The sequence below is a fragment of the Gopherus flavomarginatus genome, chromosome 1, assembly GCF_025201925.1.
Source record: "Gopherus flavomarginatus isolate rGopFla2 chromosome 1, rGopFla2.mat.asm, whole genome shotgun sequence".
NCBI lineage: Eukaryota > Metazoa > Chordata > Testudines > Testudinidae > Gopherus > Gopherus flavomarginatus.
Genome location: NC_066617.1, coordinates 195957818 through 195982329, shown reverse-complemented (window position 1 = coordinate 195982329; position 24512 = coordinate 195957818). Strand labels below are relative to the sequence as shown.

Here is a 24512-nt window from a genome sequence, read left to right as displayed (position 1 = left end):
AACCAAACCAAAGCAAACCAAAATAAACAAACAAAAAAGCCACAACAAAACAGAAGATGGCAAGGAGAGGTACAACCAAATGAAGCAAAAAGGAAGCAGCTTTCAGGACTAAATGCCCCACATTAGCATGAAGTCACTTGGAGAAAAGGGACAAGATAATGACATTTGATCACCTCTAGTCTCCATCCATGAGCCTTTTTATCATCCATTCAATACAGATCATGATCTTCCATAACAAAAGCCGCTAGTCTGGGGAATTGCTGACTATTTGCAAGATTATTTTTGTGGTGGATCCCATCAGAGCAGGAATGGGACAGGTTCTGTTCCTCCAGGAGAAATGCTTACGGTTTCTCTTTCATGTGGCTTGGAGACTTCAGCTGAGTGCATGGCCTGGGCTGGGGGGGCACTGCCTGGTACTGAGTTTGAGACTGTGGAGGGGGTCTCTGCTGCTGACATGGCTGCTTCTGGGGAGCATGAACTGGAGATTGAGGAAACTCCTGATATTTCAATTCATCACTCACTCGTTGAATTTACATCAGTGTCTCGTCATCTGCAATTACAAATCCACCAAGTAATTAGTTAATGACTCGGCATGAGTCATGTCACCAGTACAAACAAACAGAAGATAATCCATGCTGGTTACAGAAGGAGTCTGCAGGGCAGCCTGTGCCTGTCTTAGTTAGGGAAGCTGCTGAGATCTTTCCTAGGCCCTGTTCCTCTTATGCAGTCAAAGGTTTTCACTGCGCTGATGGTTACTGTTAGCAGAGGTAGCATACAGAAGCTAGTGCCTTTTAGTTATCTGGATATTTTGGAAATAAACAGAAGGGCAATAAGAAAAAAATTAGTCAAAAAGTAATGTGGCATTATTATTTATAGTGAAAAGCTACTACTTAGGGAAGGAGGCTTGGATACTGGCAAGCAGTCAAATGCTTGCATAGTTTAAGTGGTATGGTTTTGGGGACCCTGTTTATTTCAATGAAATAATCAAACCTGAATTTGCCATCTATTCCAGACTACCCATGGCCCATCTGTTCGCTGGTAGGGGTCACGGTGCTCATAGGATATTTCAGTCAGTTCCATCCCCTCTTATCTCAGTGCGCCTGTTCTGCTGGACAGCTACAACAGCTTACCAGAAAGCAGGAAATATGCCAAGGAGACTGAACTCCTCTCTCATCTTTGGAGGTGATCCCTTGAACACAGGGTTGAGACACATCAGCAGAGGGCAGCGTAAAATAAGTTTGTCCTGCTGCTATCTGTAGTGTAATTGTTCTGCAGGTAAATAGAGGATTCCGTACACAAGGGCAATCAATCTTGTACTTTTTACCCATACTAAATGTACTTCATATAGATGAAGTAAAGTAATGGTATTTGGCCACATTATTACCATTTCTGAAAGGCCAGTGACCATTTATGATTTGATTTAGGGACTGAGTGACCCTTGGCTTAGATATTGAACTGATCCTAAACTCCTGTTGAACCATTCTAAAGGACCTAGTTACCCTGATAGTAACTAACACAGAGTTAAATGCACCTTAACACTCAGTGAGGACAGGAAGTCAGTTTTAAAACTGTGTCAATGGATCACCAGTAAATCTTTGGTTCCAGTAAGGTTACCCATGGCTGCTGGCAAGATGTTAAACACAATAGTCGCTGTCTACACTAACTGCTGGGCACAAAGTTAATGAAACATGGCAACTAAAACAAACTGTTTCCCAGAAACTGGGAATGGGTGACAGGGGATGGATCACTTGATGATTGCCTATTCTGTTAATTTCCCCTCAAGTTTCTGGCATTGGCCACTGTCAGAAGACAGGATATTGGGCTACATGGACCATTGGTCTCACCCAGTATGGCCATTCTTATGTTCATGACTCCTCAAGGTCATGTTCTAACATGTCTTAGCTTTCTAGTGAAGCCAAGCCTAACAGGTTTGGAGTTTGGGTTTGACTCAGATGAGCAACCAAAAGTTCAGTTGAACTATCCAAACCTCTCAGGTCTGCAAGTTCAGACTGGATATATTCCAAGAAAAGGCTATTGGGAGATTTATGGTCCTCCCTATTGCTGGTCAAGCTATTCACACCATGAAAACATCTAATGAACATGTAGGACTTAGTTAAACCCTGTTCACCCTAATGATATGATTTACCTGTAATGATGATTTCATTGTTAATTATTTATAACTAATACTCTGTTGTATTCTTGAATTAGATTTCTCTCATTACATATCTTTTCTTCTTTTTCTGTGACCACTAAAACTAAAACTCAGTCTAAAATTTCAAAAATTACTAATGATTTTTGCATATTTCTATGTTCAGGTACTCAAGTTGAGACACTTTAATGGGGCCTGATTTTTAGAGGATGAATATGATGGGATGGCCTAATTTTGGCAATTAATTTAGCAATTGATCTTTGATTATCATCAGATAAGTAAGCCCAGTAGTCTGTGATAGGATATTAGATGGGTTGGGATCTGAGTTACTGTAAACAATTCTTTCCTGGATGCTGGCTGGTGAGTCTTGCCCACATGCTCAGGGTTTAAATGATCACCATATTTGGGGTAGGGAAGGAATTTTCCTCCAGGGCAGATTGGCAGAGGCCCTGGAGGTTTTTCGCCTTCCTCAGCAGCATGAGGCATAGGACACTTCTTGGAGGATTCTCTGCAGCTTGAGGTCTTCAAAGCACAATTTGAGGACTTCAGTAACTCAGACATAGGTTAGAGGTTTGTTATAGAAGTGGATGAGTGAGATTCTGTGGCCTGCATTGTGCAGGAGGTCAGACTAGATGATCATAATGGTCCCTTCTGACTTTAAAGTCTATGAGTCTATAATAACAAAATCTCTCTTACGCTCTATACTTTCTGAAAATCTGATCTCTTTAAAGTGTCTCAGGCTGCATATCCAAAAAAAAAAAAAAAATGGAGGCATCTCAAATCATTCTCTAGGCATGCCTACATTTCAAATGCAATTAGTGAAGTTGGTTGTCTTTACATATATATAAGTTAATGAGATTCTCAAGCTTACATGTAGATCAAGGATGTTCAAATAATCATGAATGCTTCTCTGAGACAAGCTTTTGGACGATCTGTTCTCCCCTCACTGGTAAATAATAGTCCTTGAAAATAGCACTGTCTTGTTAAGAACAACTATCAGTAACCAAGATTAAAACTGGCAATTTAAGCGTAGAATTTCAGTGTGACAAAATTCCGTTCTTTCTCTTCACTATTTCTGAGCAGTTTGTGAAAAGAACTAGGAGATTTTAAGTGGTCAGACAGCAACATGAAAATTTCAAGGGCTCACCCTGTTCATATCTTTGTGCTCTCTTCTTCCTGATACAGTAAATCAGCAGAGCCAAAAAGATGATAAAGAAAACTGAACCTCCTGCAATGCTCCCAATGAGAACAATGTCCAGCAGCCCTAGCTCAGAGAGAAGAAGGAGATGTCACAGGGAGAGAAGAAAACTCCAATGCAAAGTCTGGAATTTGGTCCCAGTGATCTGGAGGATGTACACGTGAAGCTTATGACATGGATAATGATAAATTGTATGAAAACCTTGTAGTTAATATAGCATCTTTTGTCCTAGCATCTCAAAGCATTTTCACAAACAAATTAAGACTCATAATACCCCTCTGAGATAATGTTAAGTATTATTATCCCCATTTTACAGAGGGGTAATTGAGGCACAACAAGGTTAAACCACTAGCTTATGGTCTCACAGAATTCTGCTTCCTGCCAAGTTTTCATGGAACACAGAGTTATGAAATGTGTGTGGCATACGCTTTATTTGATGAGAGTTCTAGGGAAAGTTTGAGGCAGAATTCACAGGAGTACCAAGAAGTTTTACCTAAGCAACAGTAGGTGTCATCTTGCAGCTAGGATGGTCAAACCTCAAAAGTCTTGTTCTAGATTGGCACACAAAGATCTGAATGCCCTTCTGGCCCTTTTAGAGACTTTCAGAATGCTTTGAATGGGCAAAAGTAGGGCTCAGAGTCTGACAAAAAACAGACTTTTTCAGTGGTGCTTCCTACTGGGCCGGAAATACTGTGAGAAAAACTTGTCTTGTGGTATTTCAGAGCATGCTTTTCTAGCCTTGGCTGGAACTCTAAAGAAGAACTACACAATAATTAACAACAGTGAAGAAACAGAAAAACTAACCAGACTTTATGTAACCTCAAAACAAATGTTTGGTTTGATCTGAGGGTGAAGGTTGATTGGATTGTTCCTTATTTTATCCAAATAGGCTTGCTTATATCTCTACTTCCCCCATCCAGCACCACACCTCTTTGGGAGTGCATGCATTCAAAAGCAGGCCCTTTCAGAAGGGGTGCTGAGGGGGGCTAAATTCAACACAAGTGTAAAATTGCTTGTTGGGGGTAAGTTGGTCAAAAATGAGTGTGAAGTACAGTAACGTGCGCTGTGTGTGCAAACGAATACCATGTACGTACTGAGGATCAAAACCTGACTCAGTCCTTCCTTGGGCAGAACTCCCATTGAAGTCGATTACGGTTGTATCTACATAAGGACTTCAGAACTTGTGCCCAGTGGATAAAAGAAAAGTGAGTAGCAGGAAAGGCAGCCAAAAGGAGGATGTAAGACACAGTCCTCTTCTACCCCTCAATGTGTCACTCAGACTTGCTTTGCACACTCACTGACTACCAAACCTTTACACCTTAAAGCTTGTGTGAGTTAGAGATTTCTGCACCTATATGATGCACAAATCTCTAATGTAGAGTAGATCCTACATAGAGCTGGACTGATTTTTTTTTCTCCTCACTGACAATTATGACTTTTCAAAAAATCATAAGCAGAAATATTTTGGCTGACAACTGAAATAGCTGAGTTCAGAAATGGCACCTTGGAGCCCTATGGGAATTGTAGATCAGGTGCTTTATGCTTTAATTCTCCTGTGTAGGCTGGGCTCCCAGGTTAAACTATATCCTCAGAGATGCACCACAGTCTACTTCCACCCTCAGGTTAGGGAAGGGGATCTTCAATTGATCTATTGCCCAGGGAAGAGGATTCCTCCTTACTGGCCTCAGCCTCTTTGCCCATCTATTTAAGCCAGATCCTTGGCACAGAATTTGCAGAAAGGGAGGTTCAAACTCTGCACATATTTTTGCATGTTTACACACATTTATGTTTGCATACAGTTCTCCCAAATGTGTGCGCATATGGGGCACTGGATCATAAAACAAATGGATATTGGAAAGCCCCATTTAAACTTGCAAATCCAAAGTTTTGCTCACAAAATGGAAGTGATTGAGTATGCAAAAGTGTGCACATGTGTGAGCAAAAAGGGGTACATACTTTAAATTCTGTGTCTTGAAATCTGTCTTTAATTATCGCAAGGCTTCCCCTTCCTCTCTTGTAAAAGGGCTGGCATGCTGCAATGCTTAATTTCTTAGAGTCTGCGAAGTGCTTTGTGATCTTCCAAAAAAAATACCCTATACCAGTGTTTCTCAAACTAGGGTCGCCGCTTGTGTAGGGAAAGCCCCTAGCGGGCCAGGCCAGTTTGTTTACCTGCCCCGTCCGCAGGTCCGGCCGGTTGCGGCTCCCACTGGCCCCGGTTCGCCATTGCAGGCCAATGTCAGCTGCTGGAAGTGGCAGCCAATATGTTCCTTGGCCCACGCTGCTTCCAACAGCTCCTATTGGCCCAGAGCAGCAAAGCGCAGCCATTGGGAGTCGCAATCAGCCAGATCTGCGGACGGGGCAGGTAAACACACTGGCCAGGCCCACCAGGGGCTTTCCCTACACAAGAGACGACCCTTGTTTGGGAAACACTGCCCTATACAATTATCATCATCATTATCAATATTATTTGGGTTGCAAAATGGCACCTGTAAGTAGCCCAATTAAAACAAGAGATTCATGTAATAATAATATTGAGCTCTTATATGTTACTTTTCATCCATAGATCTCAATAGGTCAGTATCATTATCCTCATTTTACTACAGGGGAAAACTGAGTCACAGGACGGTGAAGTGACTTGCCCAAGGTCCCCTAGCAGGCCAGTGGCAGAGCTGCCAATAGAACACAAGTCTACAGAGTCCAGAGTCCAGTGCTCTGTCAACTAGGCCAGTGGTTTCCAAACTTATTTTCTGGCAACCCAGTTGAAGAAAATTTTTGATGCCCATAACCTAACGGAGCTGGGGATGAGGGATGTGGGGTGTAGGAAGGTCTCAAGGCTGGGCCACGGGAGTGAGGGCTTCAGGGTGTGGGATGGGGCTCTGGGCAGGGGGTTGGAGTGCAGGAGCAGGTCAGCACTCTGGGCTAGGGCCAATGATAAGGGATTTGGGGTGCAGGAAGGGGCTCCTGGTTTGGGAGGGCTCAGCGATGGGGGTTGGGTACACGAGCAGGTCAGGACTCTGGCCTGGCAGTGCAGGCTCTGGAGTGGGGCTGGGAATGAGAGGTTTGGGGTGCACAAAGAGGGTCCTGGTTTGAGGGGGCTCAGGGCTAGGGATTGGGGCCTGGGTTTAACTTGAGCGGCTCCCGGTCAGCAGCACAGTGGAGGTGTTAAGGCAGGCTTCCTGGCTGTCCTGGCACCATGCTGTGCCTGGAAGCATCCAGCATCAGGTCCAGCTCCTAGGTGGAGCATGCAAGTGGATCTGCTTGGCTCTCACCCACAGGCACTACCCCTGCCCCTGCTCCCATTGGCTAGGAATCCACAAATGGGAGTGCGGAGCCAGTGCTCGGGGTGTCGGTTTACACCCAGTGAGGATTGGCCTTGAGTGATGAAAGAATGAACTTCATGCAATAAGCTCCAAGTATTTAATATACACAAATGACTGTGACAGTAAGAAACAGCAACTCTACCTGCCTTAGGGTGACTCCATATTTGGACCATCCACCCTATGCTTGTGTGTCAATTTAACAGAATTATCCCTAGCTATCTTTGAGAATTATTTCTTGAGTCTTATATCTGCACCTCACCCCCTTTGAAAGCAGACTGGTTTTATTTATTTGCAGGCTTTCAGTGGCACTCCCTGCTGCAGCATCTGGTGTAAAGGGGGACATGACCTGAAAAGTTTTGGGACCAGTGATCTAGATTATAAACTCATTGGGGTATGGTCAATAGGCCAAACTCTCTGCGTGGAAAACTTCACTGAAGCCCAAGGAATTAATTCCACAGCAAATTTGACTCCATATCTTCACCTGTATACCATACAGCATGTACTGCAGAGTCACTGGTCAACGCATATTAAATAGTGATGATTTAACCATTGGAATCTCTAATTTAGAATATATGATTCTTTTGGGGTAATAGCTGTAAATGCCCATTTCTGTAGCTATGACTCTGGCAAAACTAAAGGGGTAATGCCTGCAGCACTGTTCCCATTGTAGTAAGTATGTAGGTTTCTACCACCTGATTGCCAATTTTACTTATGTTACTGTTAAACTGCTTGGTGTCTGAAGCTGCCAAATGCCCAGATTAACACGTCACAGGGAACATGTGAGTTAATTGCATAGTTGGAGATTCCTAGACTATAAAGCAAGCAGGGACTATTGTGATCATCTAGTCTGACTTCCTGAATAACACAGGCCACAGGACTTTACCACAGGTGGGAAGCCATCAAATTTGTTCAGATATTACTTTTAAAAGACTAAAAACACACAGGTAATGAAATTTAGTTTTTAACAATTTTTCTATTGACATTTTAGCTAATTAAAATTGAAAGGATTTTGGAGACCTGATTAATTTTTAATTTGTTGACTTCTTGTATTTTACCAAGTTGGACAATTAAAGAAAAGACTGGTCATTTTCAGGTGTGTTTCACTCATTGCACACTAGCCTAATGCTGCTGGGCTTGCCTCTCCAACACTGCAGGACACTGTTTCGTTCAAACAAAAACAAAATTTCCACTGACTTTTTCCCCCTAAAGTTTCATGAAAACATTTTTATGAAGAGCAAGTTTTGTAAAACCTCTCCTTTAAGAAAATCTACACCTGAGGCATAATCTACTTGATTGCTCATTTAAGCCGCTCACCTCCTAAAACACAGCTAATTTCCCAAAAATTGCAAAGGAAGCCCATGCTTTATATGCACATGTTAAATAACATAATAAGGACATCTATTTCTTTCTATCAGAAGAATCCATCTGCCAATGTGGCACCACTGACTGTGTAGATACAAGGGTGGAAAAGATCAAGACTTCCTTGCACCTAATTCTCCTGTCACTTGGGGCTTGTCTACACTTGAACACTACAGTGGCACAGCTGCAGCACCATGGGCACTACCTACACTGACAGGAAGGTAGCTTCGCATGGTAGCTAAGTCGATGGAAGAATTCTTCCGTCAATCTAGCGCTGTCTACGGTGGGGGTTAAATTCTTTGAGCGATGTAGCTGGGGCAACCTAACTTTTTTTAAAAAATGAGATTGATCTAAATATGTTCCTCAGGCTCATAACAAAATTTGTGCCTTGAGCACCTCAGTTAAGTTGATGTCACCCCCAGTGTAGATGCATCTAGGTCGATGGAAGAATTATTTTGTCAACCTCGCTACTGCCTCTCAGAGAGGTGGATTAAATATAGTGATGGAAAAAACCCTTCTGCCATGGTAGTAAACATCTACACCATTGCACTACAGTGGCACAGCGGCAGTGCTATAGCTATGCTACCGTAGCACCTGTAGTGTAGGCACAGCCTTACACTGGTGTAAATCAAGAGCAATTCCATTGAAGTCAATGAAGTCACATAGGTGTACAGTATAAATCTGGATTAAGAGAGAGGAGAATCAGGCCCATTCTTGAGAAAGATCGGGTGTTAACGGACGCCCTGACCAATTTTCAGCTTGAGTAATTTTATTCTATCCAACTAAAATGACCTCTGAAGTTGTAATGGTCAGTGTAGTGCAATGGATACTGTTGGTGCTGTAGAAATAATAAAAGAATAACAGCTGACAAAAAGGGTTTTGTTTTTTGCTTCCTGCTGTGTAGCACTGCATAAAACCTACTTCATGTCAATTCCCTCAGTTATTTTATTGGGCTGCCACTAGTTTTAGAATCAGTACCCTGGAGACAGCTATATGTTTGTAACTCTTTGTGGGCTGTGATAAGGAGACCTTGTCACAATATAGACTTTGTACCTGAACATTTGATTTCCTGATCATCAGTTCTCTTGCTAACATCATTTTTAACTTCACATTGGAACTCTGCAGTAAGGATTCTGGTCTTGGGTGGATATTCAGTCTTCCATGTGCAATTTGTATATATTGGCCCATTTACAGAGAGCATTCTGTCATTTTGAAGCAAATGCAAAGCAGGTTTGTTCGTCTGTTTCACCTCACATGTCACCTTTATTAATTTTTGTGAACATATCCATTTGATTTCTGGTTTAGAGACAATTTCTGAAAGAGAATAGAAGAGGCAGTCTGTGAAGATTTCTAATTTTAAGAAGTTAATTATTAGAACTGGCAAGATCCACAGAATGATACAAAGGAACCTGGCGGGATTTTATAGGCATTGGTAGAACATAACAAAATGTGAAAGGATCTGGGGCAAATTAATCTGAAATACAGATATTCAGTGAGAGAGAAAGTGGGAAAGTAGCAATGCCTGAAAACATAAAGGGGAGAGCGAACAGCACATTAGACCCAAGGGTAGGTGGGGGAAGTGATGTGGCAATAACAAAGAAAAGGCCACCACAATACTGGCCTGTATGTTTATTTTTCTTTAATATAAAAAGTTTAACACCTTTATGACTCATTATCACTTTCCTCTCTGTTCCCTCCCTACAGATCTGTACAGTGTTTCTTCTTGAGATAACATTTCATTGTTTATTTACAGAGAGAGAATCCCAGTCCTTTTGTCCTATTCAGTTTTGAAACACAAGAGGCCAGATCACTCTAGCTCAGGTAGATCTACACTGCGCACCTTACAATGGTGTGGTTGTGCTGCAGCAGTCATGCTATTGTAAGGAGCACTGTGTAGCTGCTCTTTAGCACCGGGAGAGAGCTCTCTTGGCGAAAAAATATAACCACCCCCAATGAGGGGTGGTAGCTTCATTGCCAGGAGAGCAGCTGATGTAGCACTGTCTAGAGTGACACTTTTTGTTGTTAAAATGTTTGCCATTTGTGGGGGGGGGAGGGGGCATATTCCTGAACCACAAAAGTTTTAACAATGAAAGTGTCAGTGTACACATAGCCTCAACAGACTGCGGCTCAGGATGTCTCCTTTCGGCTCTTTGCAGCACATGATATTAAAACACTGAGTGGTTTAATTATTAACCAGTCAAGATGCTTTTATTCTGTTATTAACCAATTAAGTGACCAACTTGCACTACCTTATTTCCTGTGAGAATAATACACACACACACACACACACACACACAAAATATTTCCCATCATACTGTTTGAATGTTTCATTTACTATAGTAATATTCATAATGAATTCACACTACTGTGGCTCTTTTGAGTAATGTTGATCGATAACTTGGCTTCTGAACCACTGAGGTCTGAATATCACTGCTCCAGTTCATGGAGAACCATGCAGACATGGCTGAAGGGAGGAGCAAACTACCAGTTTCCCGCAGCAAAAATTTTGCCACATCATCCCATCTGGTAGAAGGAGGTACAGGATCCTGCAGACCTGGGAGATTGCAAACCCTCCCAACAACTCTGCTCTCCGGGGTTCATGGATACAGGAACTCTATTCCATCCATACAGAGCCTGGAGTCAACTTGTGGGCTCCACTGACCACCTCCTTCTCTGTCTCAGGCACAGAGCTGGCACTAACTGGGGTGGCTGCTCATTAGCAACCAGCGAGAGGACCCAGAGTTATATCTATATTACCATACTCAAAAATATAACACCTCCCTCCCAGATCTGTGTGTGGAAAACTGAGCACAGAGCAGGAAAAGCCAAGGAAAGCAAAACATCAGCTGCTGCTCTATCTCCACCCACAAATACCTCAGATATCATGCAGGCTTTCAGACACTAAGGTGGTTGCTTGGGACATAGGGAGACTGCAGTATTTCCTCTCTTCCATACAGGAAGTCATCAGTCCAATTAAGCAAACACACATTGCAGTTACTATGGGAGAGAAACTATGCTATGCTATGCTATGCTGGGACGAGTTAGCATGAAAGGTATGGGGAGGGGGAAATTACATGAAGGCTTTACATCATAGAGCAGAAAGACAATAGTCTCCCTCTATGCATGACTGCATCTGCAATTCTGCATTCAGTTTTGGGCACTAGAAAGACTGGAAAAGCTATGTCAGTTTAAAAAAAAAATACATCCCTGCCTGCCATAGCTATGATGGTATAAGTGTATAGGCCAGGTCTTAGTCACATTGCTTAATGCACAGCTGGAACGTGTTCAGATATGACAGTATAACTAACTGCAGTATAAAAACAGACTAGACTAGAAATCATCTTAGCACTACAGAGGAAATGAAGCTATGAATAAACTGGTTTCTGTTTCTTATTATGCACAGGAAATTGCTAATGGAGCTCCCTTTGTGGAATCTCTATTACTGGTGATGGTGCATGAGCCAGAAATAGCCCACCATGTCTCTGAGTCCAGGTTGAAGTTGCAGGCACATCAGTTGGAGAGGAAGAAGCAGCAACTTTTTGAATTTGCTGTGTAAAGGTAATCAGTCATTGCAAAAAGCCTGGAAGCCCTCAATGCTAGCTTACAGTCAGTAATTTTTCAGAGTACAGCACTTCAACTAGAACACTAACTACCGAGCAAACACTGTAATCCATCTACTGAATAAAATGTATGTGTATGTGCAAAGTATGGCCCAGATCCTGCTAACACTTAAGCAATTGCTGTGGGCTAGACAAACACTACTCATAGATTTTAGGGCCAGAAGGGACCACAGTGATCATCTAGTGTGACCTCTTGTATAACACAGGCCATAGAATTTTATCCAGTAATTACTGCATCAAGCCCATAAATTCAGTTTGAGTGAGCATGAATTTCAGAAAGATATCCTATTTTGAAACATTCTAAATACTGTGGACAGATAGCTAGGGTCCTGATTCCTAGATTCATATGATGATGTGAGAAGATAAGCTTTTACTTTTAAAAATATTAAAGTTAATATTTAAAATCAAATTTACGTAAGTTTAAGAGGGAAGGTACTATACATCTGGCTTGGGTTATGGGGGATTACAAGTATCAGTTACAAGGTTCACGAGGTACATACATATCACATAACCAGCACAGACTCAGACTAGGCTGTGGGAGTTTTTAAGGCATCAGTGAACAAGTGGACTCGAGTCCGCCACCCATGGAAAGTATTAAGAGTCCAAGTCAGTATTGGTGTAGAGAATAAGTACATGGGTTCATCAGGGAAGGAAGTGGGTTATTTCCCTGGTCAGCAGTCTCAGTTACTCAACCTGGTACTGGCAGTGTCCCGTGATCTGTTCCATGTAGACATCTCTGGACCACCTGATGGTGTTGGACACCATGAGCTGTCTCATGAGCCGGGCATACCGTCAACCGACTCTGCACGCTCTCAGTATCAGCTCGCCTAGCTATCTGATCCTAACGGGCATCATATCACTGCACCTCACATCACTAGTCAAGGTAAATAAAAATCAATGATTTAAAAAAGTTTTTAAAAATCATTTTTTTTATTTAAGTTGAATTTTTTTGATAAAATGCTTTGTGAAGAAAAAAAAACCTATCTAGAGGTTAATTAAAACTATCTGAGCTATAATGCATCTCATCATGGAATAAATTCTATAGTATGAGACAATATATTCATGTAATGTTTAAGAAAAGTTTTGTGAATGAGTTCCAATAGTTCATGAATTAGGGACCTAATCTTATGCGATTCCAGAGGCTTCTGTATAGATTATTTAGGTTAATCTTTCTATCTACCCTCTGGGTCTTGGTATCTTCTAGACTGAGCACTATCAAAGATACTTAGTTTTGCAGTTCTCCAACTGTGGATGTGTGTCTCCAGAGATAACATACTTGTTAACAGCAAAAAATGTTTTAAATATATAGAGGTGAGAAATAACAGACCTCAACCCTATTGTCTGGCTGCAAGTTTGCGTACATGGAGTCAATCCCTTACCTCTCTCTAAAAAGTGCAAAGTTTCAAAAAGTTCAATGAATAGAAGATTGCTGGGGGAGGAATAGATCTGGACAAGGAGAAGCAATCTGGAGATAAATGTGAGATAGGAGGGACAGGCAGCAGAAACAAAAGTGTAATTATTTGAGTAGCAGATTCCAGAAGTCTTGAGGTCTTTCTGAGTGTAGCCTTCACTGATTTGAGATCTATCATACCATTCTCTCACTAGAAGGAAAAACCTACAATAGTAGGCTGTAAAAGAGACCCAGTTTGGGAATAAGAACCATTCAAGAAATATGTTTGCTGATGATGTTTTAAAGGAAGTCATACCAGTAAGTTTGTGGAAGTCACTTAAGCACTTGGATTCAGAGACTGTAAAAGTGATAATCTCACTTTTAACAGCAGTAGCTTCTTCTGCTGGTGTAGAAAGAATATTTTCTTCTTTTGGACTAATTCATTCCAAATTGAGAAATCGTTTGGGACCTGAAAAGGCAGGAAAGCATGTTTTTCTTTTCCAGATTATGAACAAAATGGAAAATGAAGGTGAAGACAACTGAGTCAGCTGCAGGAGCCAACATTTGAAGTTTCTCATGTTGACTTGGCTGATATAGTTGCTTTAAATATTTCATTTAACTATTTTAGCTAAAATAATGTTAACAAAAACTTGATTTTAAAAAACTTGAATGTTTAAATTAAAAAATTCATATACTTGTTTTGTTAAATCATGTGTTTTCTGTTAAAAGAAGAAAAACCAGAATACATGTTATTTTAGTTAAATAAAACAATTTAAATGTCTGTCTGGTGATGTTCTCCTTCTAGTACAGCATGGCAAGAAAATTCTCCAAATATTAATGATTAACTTGTTGAACTGGAGATATTTATGAATTCATTGGAAGGTGAACTATCTGCTTCAATTACCTTTAATAAATGAAATAACCAAACAATCATTCATTTTCTGATTAATCTGAAAAGTTTTCAGAATAAATCACTTTAAAAATGTATAGTGGTACCATCTAAAAATGAAACCTACATCTACCTCTGAGTTGTGAAGAATATGCATTAAGGTTATAACTATCACCAAGAAAGCACTTCTATGTAGAAATCCATGATTAAATCGAGTCTTCTTGTCCAGTGATTTAAATCAAATCCACCTTGACGCTAATGGATTTTGTCCTCCCAACACTCTTAAGAACTATATTCCCATGTCATAGTTGGGAAACTGAGGCACTGAATAGATTAAGTCATTTGCCCAAGGTCACACAGGAAGTCAGTGGCTGAGCTAGAAATCCTATCCCAATCTTATTAATCCCAGTCCAATGCCTTACGCCAGGGGTCCCCAAAGCGGTGCCTGCAGGCTCCATGGCGCCCGTGGGGGCATCTTAATGCGCCTGCGTCCTGGCCCCCAGGAGAGCACCCACTGAAATGCCACCGAATTTCAGCAGCATTTCAGCAGACAAGTGATGCCATCGAGAGGTATCGCTCCCAAATTTCGGTGGGGATGCTTCTCAATGACGTCGCTTGGCATTTCAGCAGGTGCTCCACCACCGCAGTGGTCCTTCGGCTGGCGCCTACCAGCCAAAAAGGCTGGGGACCACTGCCTTATGCAGTAAACTTTGAAAAACGTGACCCAAGTATAACGGACATACTGATGCCTACCCGAGCCAGCACGCAGTCTGTAACAATAGCTCAGAGAGTGTTGATTTGAGAGTGGTCACCACTTCAGAGCTTTGCTGTGGCAGCAGAAGTCCACACACAATATAATTAATGCTTTAACTGTTCTTCCTTCTTTGCTGTGCCTCGTTTCATGGCCCCCAAAGTCCCAGTAAACTTTACCACTAGGCCATTTGTTTGATGGTGGTAAGGGGTGGCAACCAAGTGGTTCACCCCATGAGCTTCCCAAAGTCATTTCATGATCTCCTCCAGGAAGTTAGTTCCTGAATCTGTAAGGTTGTCAGAGGGCTAGTATCTTAGATGGTAATAACTATCCTTTTGTGGGAAAAGGGAGGCTAGTTGAGATGAGATGGAGCTGTTGCAACACTTTTCCTTCTACAACTTTCTTGGCTGAAGGTAAAGGGAACCAGCCAAAGATGTCTTAGTTGACACTGGTCACCTCCATCTAAATAGCAATTATCTCGATAAAGAAAATATTTTAAAACATTAAAGGATTTCTGCATTTTTTACCTTCATCTTATAAGTCAAGTTAGTAGAAAAAATCAGGAATGAATGTCATAGTAATTTTTTTTTAAATTCTGCTCATGTTTCTTTTCTTTAGAATTTTTTTTAAAGGTCATCAAAATCTTGACATTCATAAAATTCCAATCAGCTGTAATAATTGGTCAATAAACAAGAAAAAAATTCCAAACATATTTCCCCCCTCCTTTTTTTTTAATTCAAAATACAAAAAAATTCAAACCAGTCCTGCTTATAAGGGATGGAACAGGTGAACAGTAAACAGGAGACCCCAGTTGATTACAAATAAAATGGGGGCTAGATGCTGAAGCATTTACTAATTGTCAGGCTTCAGATGCAGCAGTTCAACACTAATGCAGGTTGTAAACATGCAAACAAGCTAGCAGGCTCAAAAGCAAGGAATGAAAACAAAATACTGTAGAAGGAAAATCTTCATGTTACAGAAATTTGTGCAAGATCTCAGGCTTTTTCAGCAGCCTCCTGTTTTAGGAGACTGTTTAAGTATTCCAAATGTAAAGAGCACAGTTCTGCTCCACATCACACTGGTTAAACGACCTAGAGGTATCAGTCCCTTGAGTGGCTGCTTAACAAAGGTTTCACTTTCTGTTGTGAAATCAGGACTTGAACTGGGCAGCAGCACATGTACCAGCACTCTCCTGAGCTGTTTTTTTGGGTTCCAAAATGTGTGTCTTATGGAGAAGAACACAAACTTAAGGAGCCTAGCGGAGTCCAGGGGTATATTTGAATCCCAGTTAGGGGAGCTGAGCCCAGCAGAGCATGCAAACAGTTCAAACATCTCTGCAATCCATTGTGAGGAGCATCTCATTTTGATGTCTCAAATGGGTTATTTTGTGGGAGGATCTTGGAACAGTTCTACTACCATTTCCACTCCCCCAGTTTAGACCCTTGCCTCCCATCCCTCCCAAATGTATAAAAACCAGGGTTGGATATTTTGTGTAGCAAAACAAAGGCTTAGTGTGACCTGAGCTAACTTCTTCCATTGTTCTTAGATACCATTCTTTTTGCCTGGCGGAGTTCGTGGCTGATGTGAGAGAGAAGAAATCAGATAGCAGAGGGAAAGAAGGGAACAGGGAGACTCACCTGGCAAGAGACGAAAAGGAGGAACCCACCCAAGAACAGAGAAAGGGAATAGACGCAAAAGAGCTAACTCTTCAGTGAAAAGGAGACCACGTGGCAAAGTTAGAGACCACAAGGAAACAGGATGGAGACTTATTCAGCAGAAGAGAATGGGAACAAGGGGGCTTACCCAGCTATGGTGGGAGGGATGTGGAAAGTGACTCACCCTGAACGCTCAGAATTAAGTTCTTCTCCACTTGCAGACTTCCCATGCCATTGTACACAGCCACTTTGTAATTTCCGCTGTCCTCTTCCACCAGGCAGTCTATTTTCAGGGTTCCATTGGGGAACATCTCATACTTTCTCCTATCCTTGTAATATTTCACATAAGAATCTTTGCCTTTTGTGAGGCGTAATGAATTTTTGAGCCATGTTATTTCCTGTTACTTTTCCACTTTGAAGTCAGGAATGTTCAAGAAAACAGAACCATTCTGAATACCATATACTTTAGGGGCTTCGTTTGCAGAAGAATAGAGGAAGAACAATACAGCCCTATTAGTGTCTGTCCAAAGCATCTATGGAGGAGCGTTAACAGTAGACACTGCAGCATTAAATAACTTGGTCATAAAGTTAAACTCCCACATTTCCGTTATTTCCCAAACCACTCTTCATTAATAAGGTGGGCATTTATTTAGCTGCTTTCATCTCAGGCCCTCAAAGCAACTCCCAAAGATTAGTTAGTTAAGCGTCCCAAACACCCCATTTTAATTCTGAACACAGATAAGTTATGGGCCAAATTTTCAAAAGTGCCCTTAGGAGTGCCTTGGTTTTGGAGGTGTTCCTTTATGATGCGTTGTGCCTGGTTTTCAAAGGCGCTGAGCACCTGCAGCTCCCACTAAATAAGGCTTGTGAACACAAATTTCCTCTGCAAATCAGGCTGTTTTATGTGCCTCAAGATGGGCACCTACAACTGAGGCAGCCAAAATTACTCAAACTACTTCTGATGATTCAAACCTGTGGCCAAAGTTTTCAAGTGACCAGTGATTTTGAGTGCCTCAATTTAAACTTGAGACAGGTTAAAGCCCAGCTGCTCTGCGATTTCTGAAAAAATCAGCTTCCTTTAATGTGTCTCGAGTTTAACACTGTAAATCCTTAGTCCCTCTTCAAAATCTTGGTCTAAACAACTTCCCTGAGGTCACACAGTGAGTGGCAGAAGTGGGAGTAAGACCCAGAGGTCCTGTCTCCCACACTGCTGTGACCTCAGCATACACTCCCTCCCTCCAAGAGCTCTATTTCATGGGTATGATCATCTGATAAACACAGGCCCAAAGGCAGGTTTTTCCCTCTTTTCAGGTCACCTTTGACTTCAGTTCCCTTTGTGCAAAACAGATAACACCCAGTTCACAAGGGTGCTACTGCAAGTGGTTGTCCAGCACTTGAAGATGTTAGGTGTCACATAAGGGCTAAATATTGGTATTATTAAGAAAGGTAAAGGCTGTTTAGCCTTATTCATGTTGTTACTTATAAAGAAGCATTCATTTTCCCATGGTATGTTCTGTCATAAGATCTCATGCCCATTTATCTCAAACTGAATCTAAATCTAAAAATCACAGCCTCTGCATACTGAGTAGTAAGAGCAGATTGGGTTTTTAGAGCACAGGTTTTGCCTGAAGGTGACTTCAAACGAGAAACTGACTCTACACAAACATTTCTGTAGATTCATAGTCCGTACTGCATAAGCAAGTTGATAAATAACTTTTAAACTATCAGGTTAAATGCATGCTTGTAAGTTTCAAATAAAATAAATTCATTAACAGCAAAACTTTAATTCATAACTAGGGATTATTCAGTCTTCCATTTGCTAAATTAATTCCCCCTAATCTACAGGATAAAACTATACAGTAGGTATGGTGAGCTATGCCAAATTATTTTTTACACAGTGTGAGTTCTTTTCCCCATAGAGAAAAACTAGGTTTATAAGTCTTTTATTACAATATATCATTCTTTATTATAAAAGTTTTCATTATATCTAGGATATGATAAAATATATCAGAGAGGAAAATTGAAAACTAATTGCTGCTTTGTGGAATAATAATATTGGAATCAATCCAAAAAATTAGAATATCATGCTTGTGCAGCAAAATAATTATTAGAGAAATCTGAAAGGGACAACCCATTAGAGCCTGTGAGAGGATGAAGAGCTTCATGTAGGGTGACCAGATGTCCCAGATTTTATAGGGACAGTCCTGATATTTGGGAGTTTGTCTTATATAGGCATGTATTGCCCCTCAGTCCCGTCCTGATTTTTCACATTTGCTGTCTGGTCACCTTAGTTTAATGCAATGCATCTGTCAGCCCAAAGGGAAGCTATTCTTGAGCTATTACAGTTCTTAAAAAGCATTCAGCATTTCTAATGGAACATTCTGAAATCACTCACTCTTGGAAGTGTAACTATTTTAATAATATTCGTTCTCCCAATAGGTGTTAACTGGAGCACCAAAGCCCTTTGTAAAACCTGCAGCATTTTTGACAAAGAAAAAGAATGTAATTCAGATACTTGCTACTCCTCAGAATTACTCCCAGATATTTAGAGTTATTACTACTCATTATTGTTTGTATTGCATATTCTATCATTTATATTTTGCATGTGTAGATGAGGGAAAGCTGATCAAAATCCTGAGGAAGGAAAGCTCAATAGTATTCCAATTGATTAGGTCTCCTGATAGGTCTTTAAAAGTTTGCTTGGTCTCCCAAATCAGTGGAGCAGAAGTCTGAACGTAATGAGCACAAACAAAACAAAACAAACACCAACAAACATTTAATCCTCTATCAGAAGGATAGCTGTGTTAGTCTGGATCTGTAAAAGAAGCAAAAAGTCCTGTGGCACCTTATAGACTAACAGATGTATTGGAGCATGAGCTTTCGTGGGTGAATACCCACTTCGTCGGATGCTCCAATACATCTATTAGTCTATAAGGTGCCACAAGGCTCTTTGCTGCATTTAGTCTTCTATATAGACAATGAAACAATATTTTTGATCGTGCCAAGTGAAATACTCTGCAAAGGATAGTGATCAGAATTTAGCTACAGACTGCTCAGAGGCTGTCACAAAGAGGATCGGATGATTCATGTGCAGTGAACTAAAAAGAGCTGCGCTAATAGTACTTTACCCATCTGAGAAAAGAAGCATTCACTTTTAAAGTTTCAAGCATTTTAAACAAATAGAGCCATTCAAGGAAATCAAGAGTCTATTTTAAGTCCATAGCAAGAATATATTCCTTATTTATCTAGTCCTTGTACAGTACATAGAAAACATTAAACAGTCATCATAAATGATCTACTGTTGAATTTATTCCTGTCATTCATGAATGGTTCTTGTGTACTGAATCCACTACTTCTTCTAATAAATAAGCCACAAGCAACTAAGTTTTTAGATCAAAGTTTTAAAAAATAATTGCTGTAAGTATAAATAATACCAATAGGTATGTACCTAATGTAACTTACGATCTAGACCAACCCCACCCTACCATATGATCATTTGTATCCATCACCCTTTCTGTTAATATTCCTGTGTAAAAAATACTTGCACTGTCAGTTGTTTCCCTTTAATAAAATGTTTGTTACTAGAAAAGAGAAATGGGTCTACACGATGCACAGTGAAGTTGCTCTTGAATAAGGTTAAGGAAAAAATGCAACAGCAGCTTCATTGAGGGCAGTAGGAAAAACTCCAGGCTGACATTTACCTATATTAATACATGTTGGATAAAGGATTGTTAACTTGAAGCTAAAATCATTTACAAAGTATTATTATAAATATTATAATTGCAAGCTTAGGCTGTGGATTCCCCCAGAATGAAAGCTAAATAAAATAATAATAGCCAAGAGATCTTACAGCACTTTGCAAAAGAAGGTAGATATCATTATCTCCATGTTACCAATGGGGAAAGTGAGGCCATGTGCTTAACAATGGCCTGGTCTACACTATGCGTTTATACCGATTTTAGCAGTGTTAAACCGATTTAACGCTGCACCTGTCCACACAACGAGGCCCTTTATATCAATATAAAGGGCTCTTTAAACCAGTTTCCGTACTCCTTCCTGATGAGAGGAGTAGCGCTGAAATCGGTATTACCATATCAGATTAGAGTTAGTGTGGCCGCAAATCGACGGTATTGGCCTCCGGGCGGTATCCCACAGTGCACCACTGTGATCGCTCTGGAAAGCAATCTGAACTCGGATGCACTGGCCAGGTAGACAGGAAAAGCCCCGCAAACTTTTGAATTGCATTTCCTGTTTGCCCAGCATGGAGCTTTGATCAGCACGGGTGGCGATGCAGTCCCAAATCCAAAAAGAGCTCCAGCATGGATCATACGGGAGATACTGGATCTGATCGCTGTATGGGGAGACAAATTTGTTCTATCAGAGCTCCGTTACAGAAGACAAAATGGCAAAGCATTTGAAAAAAATCTCCAGGCTATGATGCAGAGTCCACAGCATGGTGCTGTGTGACAAGCATAACGGAAAGCCAAAGAATCAAATGGACGCTCATGGAAGAAGGGAGGGGGGACTGAGGGCTCCAGCTATCCCACAGTCCCCGCAGACTCCGAAAAGCATTTGCATTCTTGGCTGAGCTCCCAATGTCTGTAGGGTCAAACACGTTGTCCGGGGTGGTTCAGGGTATATCTCATCAATTTACTCCCCCTCTCCCCATGAAAGAAAAGGGAAAAAATAGTTTGTTGTTTGACTTTTTTCAATGTCACCGTATGTCTACTGCATGCTGCTGGTAGACACGGTGCTGGGGCAATGAACAGCAGCATCCTCTCCCCTCCCTTCCCCGGTGGCAGACGGTACAGCGCAGTAGGACTGGTAACCGTCCTTGTTATCAGCCCGTGAGTGCTCCTGACTGGCCCCAGGTGAGGTCAGCCGGGGGCACCTGGGTAAAAATAGGAATGATTCCCGGTTATTCCCAGCAGATGGTACAGAACGGCTGGTAACCATCCTCATCATAGCAACTGGGGGCTGAGCTCCATCAGCCCCCACCTTTTATGTCTAAAGAAAAGATTCTGTACTGCCTGGACTATCATAGCAGCGGGATGCTGCGCTCCTCTCCCCTCCACCGTTTAATGTCCTGCCTGGACTATCATAGCAGCTGGAGGCTGCCTCCCCCTCATTTTATCTCACTAAAAAGTCAGTGTTGCTTATTCCTGCATTCTTTATTACTTCATCACACAAATGGGGGGACCCTGCAATGGTAGCCCAGAAGGGTTGGGGGAGGAGGGAAGCAACAGGTGGAGTTGTTGCATGGACACCCCCTAGAATGGCATGCAGCTCATCATTTCTGTGAGATCTGACATGGAGCGGCTGTGCTCTCTGGTTCTCTGATACACTGGTTCTCTAGTACACTTGCCCCATATTCTAGGCAGGACTGACTCTATTTTTAGATACAATTAAAGGAGGAAATGACCCAGGGCACCATTCTCATTTTTGTCTTTGCGACCCTGGCCAACCTCAGTGAAGGTCAGCCAGGAGCACCCATGACAGCAGCAGATGGTACAGAACGACTGATAACTGTCATCTCTTCGCCAATTTATAATGGCACAGCAGACAGCACAGAATGACTGGTAACCGTCTCTGCTACCTTGCAAAGGCAAATGAATGCTGCTGTGTAGCGCTGCAGAACCACCTCTGTCAGCGGCATCCAGTACACATACGGTGACAGTGACAAAAGGCAAAACGGGCTCTATGGTTGCCATGCTATGGCATCTGCCAGGGCAATCCAGGGAAAAAGGGCGCAAAATGATTGTCTGCCGTTGCTTTCACAGAGGAAGGAATGAGTGACGACATTTACCCAGAATCACCCGTGACACTGTTTTTGCACCATCTTGAATTGGGATCTCAACCCAGAATTCCAATGGGCGGAGGCGACTGCGGGAACTATGGGATAGCTACCGGATAGCTACCCACAGTGCAATGCTCCAGAAATCGACGCTAGCCTCGGTACATGGATGCACACCACTGAATTATTGTGCTTTGTGTGGCCGCGTGCACTCGACTTTATACAATCTGTTTTACAAAACCGGTTTATGTAAAATCGGAATAATCCTGTAGTGTAGACGTACCCAATGAGGGCTCAATCCTACAAGGAGCTAAGCACTCTGCCCCCAACAAAAAAGCATTTGAATACATGTTTCAATCTAATCACGTGAATAGTTCTTTTGAAGTCAGTGAGACTACTCCCATGCTTAAAGTGAAGCATGTATTTAAGTGCTTTGCCTGGACTGGGGACAGAGTGCTGAAAACTTTGCAGGATCAAGCCTTAAGAGCAGTAGGGTGAAATCCTGGCTCTATTAAAGTCAATGGCCAAGAATCAGGGCCAGGAACCTACCCTAAAAGGTCCCATTACCAGTTCTCCAAATATCTGATCTGCACAGCTTCATAAGGGCTAGCTACAGTTGAGAGGGCTGTGTAACACTTCAAATGATTTATCTGCACTGGACTTGCTGTGGCAATAACGATAATTCTCCTAGAGACAAGGGGTCAAATTCATCTCTGATTTTAGTAGAGTTAAACCAGGGAAGAATGTGGCCCATGATATTTAAGTAAGATCCAAGCATTTTATCAAGTCATCCATCCTGCCCCAAGCTTCCCTATTTAGATTTAAGTAGAAGATATGTGGCAGAGGTAGGATCAGTCATATTTAATTATGCTTACACATTTCTATATTAAAAGCACTATTAATGGAATAATTTAAAATATATCGGTAATAACTTGCTCCTCAGCTATAACTGAGTCAGGGGACAGGCTTAAAGTGTGCAATGTGGACACCACCCCAAGTTCTCACAACTAGGTGAAACCCTGGGACAGTGCACTTATAGGTCCTACCTTGAAAATTATAGCCCTAATGGAACTGGGTCACCGAGTCATTTAACACTGTGGCATAGATGGGCCTAATCAGCACCCTGTTAAGATATTCATCACCCTTATCTGGGTACAAGGAATGGATGTTAATCTACCACAGTTTTAAACTCTTTCAGTGCCATTTTAAGCAAAGCCAGCCCGAAACAGAAAACAGCCAGTGCAAACTCACCTTTCACACAGAAGAATAAAACCACCAGGCACTTGGCTAGAAAGATCCCCCTAAAGTTCGTTTTCAAGATCATAGTTGTGAAATGCTCCTGCGGGAAGGAAACCCCTGGCCGGGAAGATGAAGTTCTATGGTGATTAGGAGCCTTTTGCTGCGGCAGCTGTGGACTGAACAGGGGAAGGGCTAGATCAGCCCTTCCACGCTGTGCAGGGCGCCGGCGGCGGGAGCCCAGGACTCTTTTAAATCCCTGGGCACCGGGACAGCTGCCCCATTTGCCCCCTGCTCATGTGGGAACAGGGGCTGGGTTTCTATGGGACAGGGCCGCCCGGGGGGGCAAGTGGGGCAATTTTTCCCAGGCGCCGGGCTCCGCAGGGGCCCTAACGCGAATAGCTGAGGCTCCGTCCCCACCCCTCTCCCTCTTCCGTCCCTGGACAGTGCTGCTCTGGCTTGGCCCCTGAGCTCCGCCCCACTCAGAGGTGCATGGTCAAGGGGTGGGGCTGTGAGCTTCAGGCTGAGCAGGGCCGAGTTCAGGGGCCCTAACAGAGCTATGCTGCAGCTGTTCAGGGACGCTCCTGGTTTTGCTGAGGCTCCGGGTGACGGGGAAGCCGGGGGTCAGGGGCCAGGGCCGGGAAGATTGGCTAAGGAGCATGGAGTCCCGGGCACATTCAAGGCACAGGGAGGGGGCAGAGGTTAGGGGAGGCATCAGGGAATGGGAGGGTTGGATCGTGGGCATTCTGGGGGAGTCTGTCAGGACTCAGCAGGGGGGAGGGTGGATAGGGGTCAGGGCAGTCATAGGTTAGGGAGCAGGGGTGGGGTCCTGGGGTGGTGGTTGGAGAGGGTCTTCGGGGGACAGTGAGGGGACAAGGAGCAGGGTGGGTCTGGGATTCTGAGGGGGTGGGCAGTTGGGGGGCAGTGTTACGAATTACTCCAATAGGCCACGCACTGTTCGTTCCTAGGCTGAGGCACATAAACAAACCCAAAATACGCAGAGTGTCCAAATAACAAAGTTTTGTTACACTTGAGCGTGGGGCACCCCTACTAGTCAGGGGCAGACCCTGGCTACAGGTTACAGGGGGTTTATATGTGACCCTCATGCATCGTAAGCTTTAAGCCAATAAACAAGCCATTTTCTTATCTTT

General features: G+C 42.4%; 1 pseudogene; it reads right to left on the bottom strand.

Annotated features, from left to right (window-relative positions):
• Positions 1 to 341: 341 nt before the first annotated feature.
• On the bottom strand, positions 342 to 23449 carry LOC127054864 (T-cell surface antigen CD2-like; annotated as a pseudogene).
• Between the last annotated feature and the right edge of the window lie 1063 nt (positions 23450 to 24512).